This window comes from Mastomys coucha, unplaced genomic scaffold (assembly GCF_008632895.1).
Source record: "Mastomys coucha isolate ucsf_1 unplaced genomic scaffold, UCSF_Mcou_1 pScaffold9, whole genome shotgun sequence".
Classification (NCBI taxonomy): domain Eukaryota; kingdom Metazoa; phylum Chordata; class Mammalia; order Rodentia; family Muridae; genus Mastomys; species Mastomys coucha.
Window position 1 is genome coordinate 63,250,910 of NW_022196915.1, and position 8,511 is coordinate 63,259,420.

Sequence of the window (8,511 nt, forward strand, 5' to 3'; positions counted from 1 at the left end):
TCTCAGTGTATCCTAAGGAATAGATGAGCAAATGCACTTGCACAGACAAGATTGAGCACAGCACGTGGTCATAGCTTGTGCGTTTAATAGCTAGACATTGTTCTAATAAACATTCCACACTCTCGAGCTCAGCATATATTAGAGTTGCCATGCCCAAAGCACTTTTATCTTATTTCATTCAGTATATGAGTGTATGTGTGCATGTGTGTGCACATGAGTGCACATGTACCTGCGTGTGCTGCAGTATGTACGGAGGTCATAGGATGACTTGCGGGCACAAGTTCTCTCCTTTTGCACTGTTACTCCTGAAGATCGAGCAATGGCAAAGTGCCTCTACCCACTGAGCCATCCCACTGGCCCCTACTCAGAGCTTTTTGGCCAGCCATGCACTCATCCCTTGACCCACCCTTGGGATTGAGTGCAAACGACTCACTCCCCGACTTTCACAGAGATTCCACATCACTGCAATCAGTACTATGTTCTCTAGGAAGATGTGGTTTCTGCCTCAGGAGAGAGCTCATAGCTACACATGGGAGGCAAAGGACCAGCTTCCCTCCCTTCATTTGAGATCAATGCTGCAGCTCATGGAGGTGGGCTACAGCTGTCTCTAACTGGGCTCCCATCAGGCCTTCCTACATGGCTCTTTTTCCTAGGAACACACCTTCTGTAAATCACTTGAGTAAGAGACCTTGTCTCAGGTTCTGCCTCCGACCTAGCCTAAGTTAGACACAATTACTTGGAGAGGGCTCTTCTTGTTTGCCTGAGCAATAACGGGTCCTTTTGTTCAGTGCGTTTCTGCTGTTCTGTCCCTGAGCCTATCTGCCACAGGCCAGCTCCAGCTCCAGGAAGAAAATAGTTTTGGATCGGTAGCTGTCACTACACACCTGGCTCATCCAAAGCAAACCTCTTCCATCTTGTCTAATTCTTCCTGGCCAGAATTCTTCCATTCAACCTGGCTGGCCTATTCTTTAAACCAGATACTCACACTTTTAACAACCGAGTCTTGAATCGCAGGGAAACATTCTCTCATTCATTCATCCTGCAGTTAGAGATTGCTGCATTTATAGCCTATGTTGGATACACAGGCTATGGTTACACATAGACAAGACATAGCACCTACTCTCCAGAAACAGGCTAGGGGGAAAAGGGAGCAAGAGGATGGGTGATTCAAGTGGAATTAGTGTTCTGTGTTGCAATATGATGCTATGGGAACACGGAAGAGAGGCCCTTGAATCATAATAGAGGTCAAAATGACTTGTTCTTCATTGTGGCTGACCTAAGGGAGGAATAAATGGAATAGACAGCCCCCAGCACACTATCAAATAGAGCTGTTGATTCAAGCAACCAAGGGTTACAATGCACAAAGATGTGTAGGTTTGAGCACAAAGAATGGTTGCTTAGTGATGGACAAAAGAAAGAGAGAGAGGCAAAGGGCGATGCTGGGCTGTAGCTTTTCTCCCACTCGTGTGCTCGCTTCCCGGAGCCTAAAGAACGAACAGCTGAATTCAGTGGTGGTTGGCTCCAGACTGGCTAGCTCAGTGGTAATTAAAATTGAGTTCCCCCATAGCCTTCTCACACAAATGCATGGCTGATAGCTCATAAACATGGCCAGGATGCATCAGGCTCCCTGCACAGTCGTTGCTTATTCCTGCAGGGTGGTGCATCAATCTACTCCTGCCAGACTTGCAGAGGTTATATCTAAGCGTGAGTTTAGGAATGCTAATTGTTCTATGATGCTATTAGTGTAGTTGGTGCTAATGGGAAAATAATTACCACCCTGTGCCTCTCTGAGCATGTTCATTGCCCTCTTGTGGTTATGGAGTTACTCGGCTATGGATCATGATGACTTAAGACAGGAGAGCTATTACCACTCTGGCTACACAATGGGGGAGGGGGTAGGAGAGGAGAAGGTGTTTGGGGGACGATAGGGACTGAGGAATACTTGATTTATTTTTCCACAGTACAGGGAGTGCCTCGGGAATCAGAATGTGACATCCTAAAGCATTAGTGACTTGCTGACTCAAGGTGACACTTGGGTATCAGTCAGTTCTGCTGGCGATTGTGCAGTGAGTACTGAGAACTAAAGGCAAGTGTGTGTTCTCTGATACCACCCACCCACTTCCTTGAATTTGAATCCCTAGGGCCAGTCCAGATTTCTCCATCCCATGTATTCTCGTGGGTTCTGCCTCCACCGCTCTCAAAGGCCATCAGCTGCATCTCCGGGCATCTCTTTTGTGTTGCCTCCTCTCTGGCCCTGACTGTGTTCTGTGCACGTGTCTCACTATGGACTACTGACCTGAATCACAACTTGGCTAGCTTCCACTACCCTAGTCTCAAAACATCCTGACCCATTGATCATGGGTTCCCGATACAAACTTCTCTACATATGTATCACTGGACAAATATTTACAGTTCCAAAGACACACTTTGCCACATGGTTAGAACGGTTACAGTCATGTATTCTCTTTACATAGACATGCTTTCTGGTGTGAAATTAAACCCAATCCAGTGGACTAATGGAGTGAAGGAGGAAGGGGCTGTTAAATTGGAGTCCACTTCCATTTCAGCCCCTTCCCATGTCAGCTTAACTCCACATCTACTGAGCACCCACTCTGTTCTTGCTACTGTCTTCCATGTGTATTGGCTGAACAAACATTGCATGATCTCTGATTTTGAGATCCTCAAAAACGTTTGACAGATGGCTTTTGTCAAAGCTTTCTGCAGCCTTAATACACATATAATCACATTAAATACACCTTGACTTGTTAGATCTCCTCTTTCTAATTCTATCTGGAGCTTTTCTTCCTGTAGTCACCTACCATTTGGTAAATTGCTACCTACCTTTCACCAACTAAGACTGTAGGTGCCCTCTCTGTGCCTCTGCTCCATTATCCTGAGGCCTTCCTTCCCATAGCTGCCCACAGCACTGTCTCTTTTAGTCTTATCTTGTGACAGAGGGAGGCATGGTTTCATCTGCTCTCTATCTCTGGCAAGTTGTGGACATGTGAGAGATGGTCTTTTGTTGTTATTTCAGTGAATAACTCAAAGTTTTTAATAGAGTCCTTGAAAGACTTTTTGGTTGTTTTTCTAAATCTATCTATCTATCTATCTATCTATCTATCTATCTATCTATCTATTATCTATCTATCTATCTATTATCTATCTATCTATCTATCTATCTATCTATCTATCTATCTATCTATCTATCTATTATTTATCATCTATCCGAACCAGCTCTCACTGTGTAGTCAAGGCTGATTTTGAACTTGTCATCTTCCTACCTTTGCTGCAATCCTTGTTTAGAGATGTGTATCTCCATGCCCAGCAGCCCCCAGATCTTTACTTGTTTGTGTTCATGTGGGTTTCGCTATTCTGCCATGTCTCACATCACTAACCCTTTATCTTCTTTGAACATCTCACTCTACAGCCAGAGACCTTGCTGCATCTCCGAAGAGAACAGTGGCCCTGACTTTGCGGCTTCTTCCCTTTTCTGCTTCAGCATGCTCTTCCATCCAACAAATGATTCCTATAGGCCAGCCCCAGATAGCGCTGTATGGGAGAGTGTCTTTCCTCTGGTCACTCGTCTCAGGCACTCACTGAGCATGTGGGTTCTGTCCTCCAGTACTAGTGTCCCTTGGCTAATGTTTCCCGTTGCTCCCTATCAGCTCCAGAGGCACAGAAAGACGTAGTAGACTCTAAGGAGTGGAGTAAGTGATGAGAACCCAGGACTGCTCCCACAGACCTTCAGCTACTGTCATTTAAACACCACATATGATTAGCCAAAACCCAGCCCCCACTCAGCCCCCTGTGCACATCACATAGTTCTCAAGGCTACAAGGAAAGGCAGAGAAAAAAATAAGGCAGAGGGAGCACTGAGGAACTTTCTTTGCCCCCTCAGGTCACTGTGAGAACTATTCACTACATGTAGAAGTTATGAGACATTGCTACCTTAGCAGGTGTTCTTACGTGGCACCCAGGGGGAGTTGCTCACAGCTTCCGCCTGTATCTATTACCCCTCTCCTTTGTAGGAAAGAAATTCCCGACCTTTAACCTTTAGTTAAAGTCCTTGGTCTCTTCCAGTAGATCAGCAGCCTCCTCTTTCTTCCTCTTGTTCTGTGACACCTGTTGACTGAGAGACACAAAGTTCCACAGGCCCCCTACTCTTGTGGCTATGAGGTAATTGGATATTACCACTTTCTCAGAATGTCTTTATGGTCATCATGAGGAGCTGAGCCACGCTGCCTCCTGGGAGCTGTCTGTGTGGTGAGATAAGATGACTACCACATTCCATTCCAGGCCCATCATTCAATCACTCTTCCACAGAGAGCAGCTTCGTGGAGCCTCTGAAGGGAGTAACAGTCTTAAAGCACTCAGCTCAAACAGAATTCCATGCATAACACCTATGACCCGTGTTTCCAATAATCTGTCTGGGTATGTGGTGTGCCTATAACTTAGGACCTCGCTTCCTGCTTCTGTTTTCACTACCAGCCTCCTTTGGAACTTTAAAAAGAAAAAAAAGGCATAGGCGTCTTGCAGGTGATGGTACGAACCTCATCACCGAAGATCTTTCTTGCACGAGGTACCCTTTTGCTATCATAGAAAAGTGTGTATTGATGTGTGCCGTTTTATATCAGCTAGATAGCCTGGTACAACATCTCCTCTCACTTAAATCTTAGGTAGGTTATTTAACTTTTCTGTGTCTCAGTCTACTGATCTATGAAGTGGGGGTGACATATTAAGATGTACCACACAGGTTTTGTGAAGATTAAATGGCTTTTTTTGTGAAGATTAAACTTAGAATAGTTTCTATCAAATTATTGACGTTACTGTTTATAGGTCGCTATAGAGGGGGTATTTTTGCCCTTGTTTATTGTTGCCATTGCTGTAGTCTCCATAGTGTTTCTCCTATGTAAGAACTCACGGAACCCCTTGAATATGTCCTGTGGCTCCCCTAAGTGTCTAGCCCTTTTCATGGAGGCCCACACCGGAAGTCGAAAGACTCTGGGGAGTCTGCAGTTGTGCATGGAGAGACTCCTCTGAGAAAGGGGTAAGGGCTGAGCGGGGCCGATGGCCCACAGCTAGGGTGGGCAGCTCCTGCAGAAGCTCACAGGGGCAGGTGGTTTGAGTGGCAGGAGCTTTGGCCAACAGGCGGCAGAACGGACCATGCCAGGGACACCAGACCCTGAACTAGGGAAGGAGAGGAAAGGTTTGCCCGTGTTGAATAAGCACAGGCAAGTTTCCTGGGAGAAATCTAGAAGCCAGGGGAATGGAAAGAGTGACAGTGATTTTCAAGGCCCCTGAGAAAATTCTGACACCTTTGTTTCCCTGGCTGCTGTTGTCTTTCAAGACTTTTATTTCTGAGCTGTCCTGAGCCGAGTCCAGTGGACTGCTGCAAAGGGTCGTTACCACATTCTTCTTCTTAAAGCGCTTACAGAATTTCCTACCACTTCGGGATAATGACTACATTAAAGGTGACCTTCTAGATAGGGTGGAGAGGGGATTCTGGCCTTGGGATTGCTATTTCAGCGCTCTTTCTGGCCACTGGCCATTGGCCACCTTCTAAGATCTCCAGTTAGTGAACTGGGTGAGTTATTTCTAGAATTATCAGCAATATTCCAGAATATAAGAAGCCCTTCCTATCTAAATGGCAATTAAAAAAAAAATCTTTTTTCTTCCCCAATTAGTAATCTATCTCAGATGGAAAAGGCAAGTGTGCACACCCTCCCTAGAATCCGAGAAACCTTGGTGAACTACCACACGGTGCCTCAGAGGAATGTATACAGAAAATGTGGTACATTTACACAATGTTGTACTACTCAGCTAGTGGTGCTTCTCTTCATTTCTGCACCCCTTTCTTCTGTGTGCTATGTGTGTGTGTGTGTGTGTGTGTGGTGTATGCATGTGTGTCTCTGTGTGCTGTGTATGTGTGTGTCTCTGTGTGTCTATTCGTGAACTGTGTCTCTATGTCTCTCTCTCTCTCTGTGTTTTGCGTCTATGTGTGAATATTTGTGTATCTGTGTATCTCTGATTTGTGCCTGTATGTATATCTGTGCCTGTATGTATATCTGTGTGTGTGTGTGTGTGTGTGTGTGTGTGTGTGTGTATGTGCATTTTCACAGTTAACTCTTAAATGAAACAATGTAGGTTGAATAAACTAATGAGTGAATCATGGACTTATGGATGGCCACCAAGGATGTGAAACTAGAAGAACAGAGCAAAATGTGCAAATTGTGGCAACAAATAATGTCCCCACTCCACAAACGACAAGGTCAGACTTGAATCGAAGCCACTGCTACAGAGTGGCAAAAGCAGCCGTTAGTGTTAAGGGTGTTTCCCCTAAGAACATAATTCTTGAAGCAAGAGAGATTTAATTACCAAGCTTTAGACTGAGAACAAGTCTTGAGAGAAAAGAATGCTTGCATGCTTTCTCCTTCGCCTCCTCCTCCCCCGGGCAGTGATTTCAGAGGCAGCCTGTACGTACGCCCAGGCTAATTTTACCAACAGCCCTGGAAAGCTGCACTTGTTAGGAACACAGTCAGAACACAGTAGACATTGCGAGACTTCAGTTCATGTTCGCAGGCATCTAATGGAACAGTGAGCTCAGGGCCCTGCTTATGAAAGCCATCTGTCTCTGTGGCAGGGGAGAAACTGGGGAAAGACGTCCTAGACCACTCCTCCTCTGAGCCGTTTCTCTAGTGGCAGGTCGTTTGGTAATCAGCATGCAGCTGTGGATGAGCTCTAAGGGGACAGGACACGTGAGAAACATGCACAGGCAAATGTCCTTGCGTTCTGGAGCGTGACCCCACTCCCATCCTCTGACTTGCATCTCTCTATGTAAGCAGTGAAGCTAGACTTCCCAGGTTTCTTCTGGGATCTGTGACTGGTAGTGTAATGGTTCTTAGTCTATGTGTCTATCCTCATTTCATGAGCTGGGGATTATAATTAACACAACCCTTGTAGGATGTTGTAAGAATGAAATGAACTCGTTTAGGTGAATACCCTTGGCCGGTGTTCTGGCTTGTTGTATGTGCTCTTGTTACTATTATCGTTACCAATCTCTTCTTGGTAATAGAAGGAGCGTGCATGTTTTAATTTTTTTCAGTTGGATTCTTAAAAAAGAGGGAAGAGTGCCCAAATTATCTGAGGTGCTTAATAGAATATGCTTTCTCTATTTCCTATCACCAACTTTCTGGAAATCAAGATTCTATAGGTCCAGGATTACATACATACACACATATATACATACATACATACATACATACACACATACATACATGCATAGATATGCATGCAAGCGCGCGCGCGCACACACACACACACACACACACACACACACATTTATATGCTGCTGCTTATCTTGACTCTTGACTTTACCATTCCCGAGATTGACCTAACTTTCAGAGATTTTTCTGCAAACTTAAGGCGATTTTTGTGCTCGGAGGATTACCAGGGCAGGGGAAGGCTGGGCAGGGCAGGGCAGGGCAGGGCAGGGCAGGGGACATGTTCATTAGCTACTTTTTTATTGCTGTGATAAGACACTATGACCAAAGCAACTTACAAAAGGAAAAGTTCGTTTTGGACTTACAGTTTCATTGGTTTAGAGTCCATGATGGTAGAGAGGAGGCAGCAGGCAGAGGAGGCAGCAGGCAGCTTGAACAGCAGCAGAGAGCTTACGGAGAACTGAGGCAGGTCTTTTGAGACTTCCAAGTCCCTCCAGACCCCCCTTGCAAGTGGTGTATTTCATCCACCAGGTCATCCCTCTAATCCTCCCCAACCCAAACAGCAATCAACTGGAGACCACATATTCAAATTCCTGAGACTTATGGGGAACATCTCATGCAAACAACCACAGTATGATGTAAACTTCACTTCCTGTCTCCAAAGAGAGTTAGAGCGAAACCAACCTAGTGTACAGTCCCGACATCCTTTTGCTTTATATTCTAGATCTACGGATGAACCACCTGAAAGTCCCCGAAGATAGTATAAAGATGGAATGCATTTGGGGACACTAAGCCCTTGCAACTTAAATTTTAATTACATAGTGCTGCATATATTATTCTTCAGCTGCCTTTTGATAATTGTGTGGTTGTGTTTCCAGGTCCATGCACAGAAGTGTAACTCATTTTTATAGCTGCATACTGCTCCATGTTCTTAAAGAATACTTTTTGTTACTGGATATGCAGATGGTTTCCTGGGAGCTTTTGTTAATTCTGTGGCACTATGTAACAATAAAGACCTCATACACATTCCCCTCCACTTGGCATGGTTTTCTTAGGATACAATCCTCCAAGGATAATGGTTTGGTTACCAAGCTGAGCATCTTGGTAATTTCAAGAAGCATTCCTGAAGTTGTTGAAATAGTTCATCTCTGCCTGTTCTCTACTTTCCCCTGGACGTATTATGTATGCTCTTAGAAGCAGGAAAGCTGACCTAGACCATCTTTCCAAATGGATGCAGCTCTGAGCACAAGACAATGATTCATGGTTGGCGAAGCAGTTTCCATTTTACGAG

General features: G+C 45.0%; 1 long non-coding RNA gene across 1 annotated transcript in view; it reads left to right on the forward strand.

Annotated features, from left to right (window-relative positions):
• Nucleotides 1-8,252, forward strand: part of LOC116084476 — a 19,701-nt gene extending 11,449 nt beyond the window's left edge. Inside the window, exon 2 of the long non-coding RNA XR_004116122.1 lies at nt 7,945-8,252. This is a non-coding gene — a long non-coding RNA (uncharacterized LOC116084476). The remainder of the gene's footprint in view (nt 1-7,944) is intronic.
• Nucleotides 8,253-8,511: the final 259 nt, after the last annotated feature.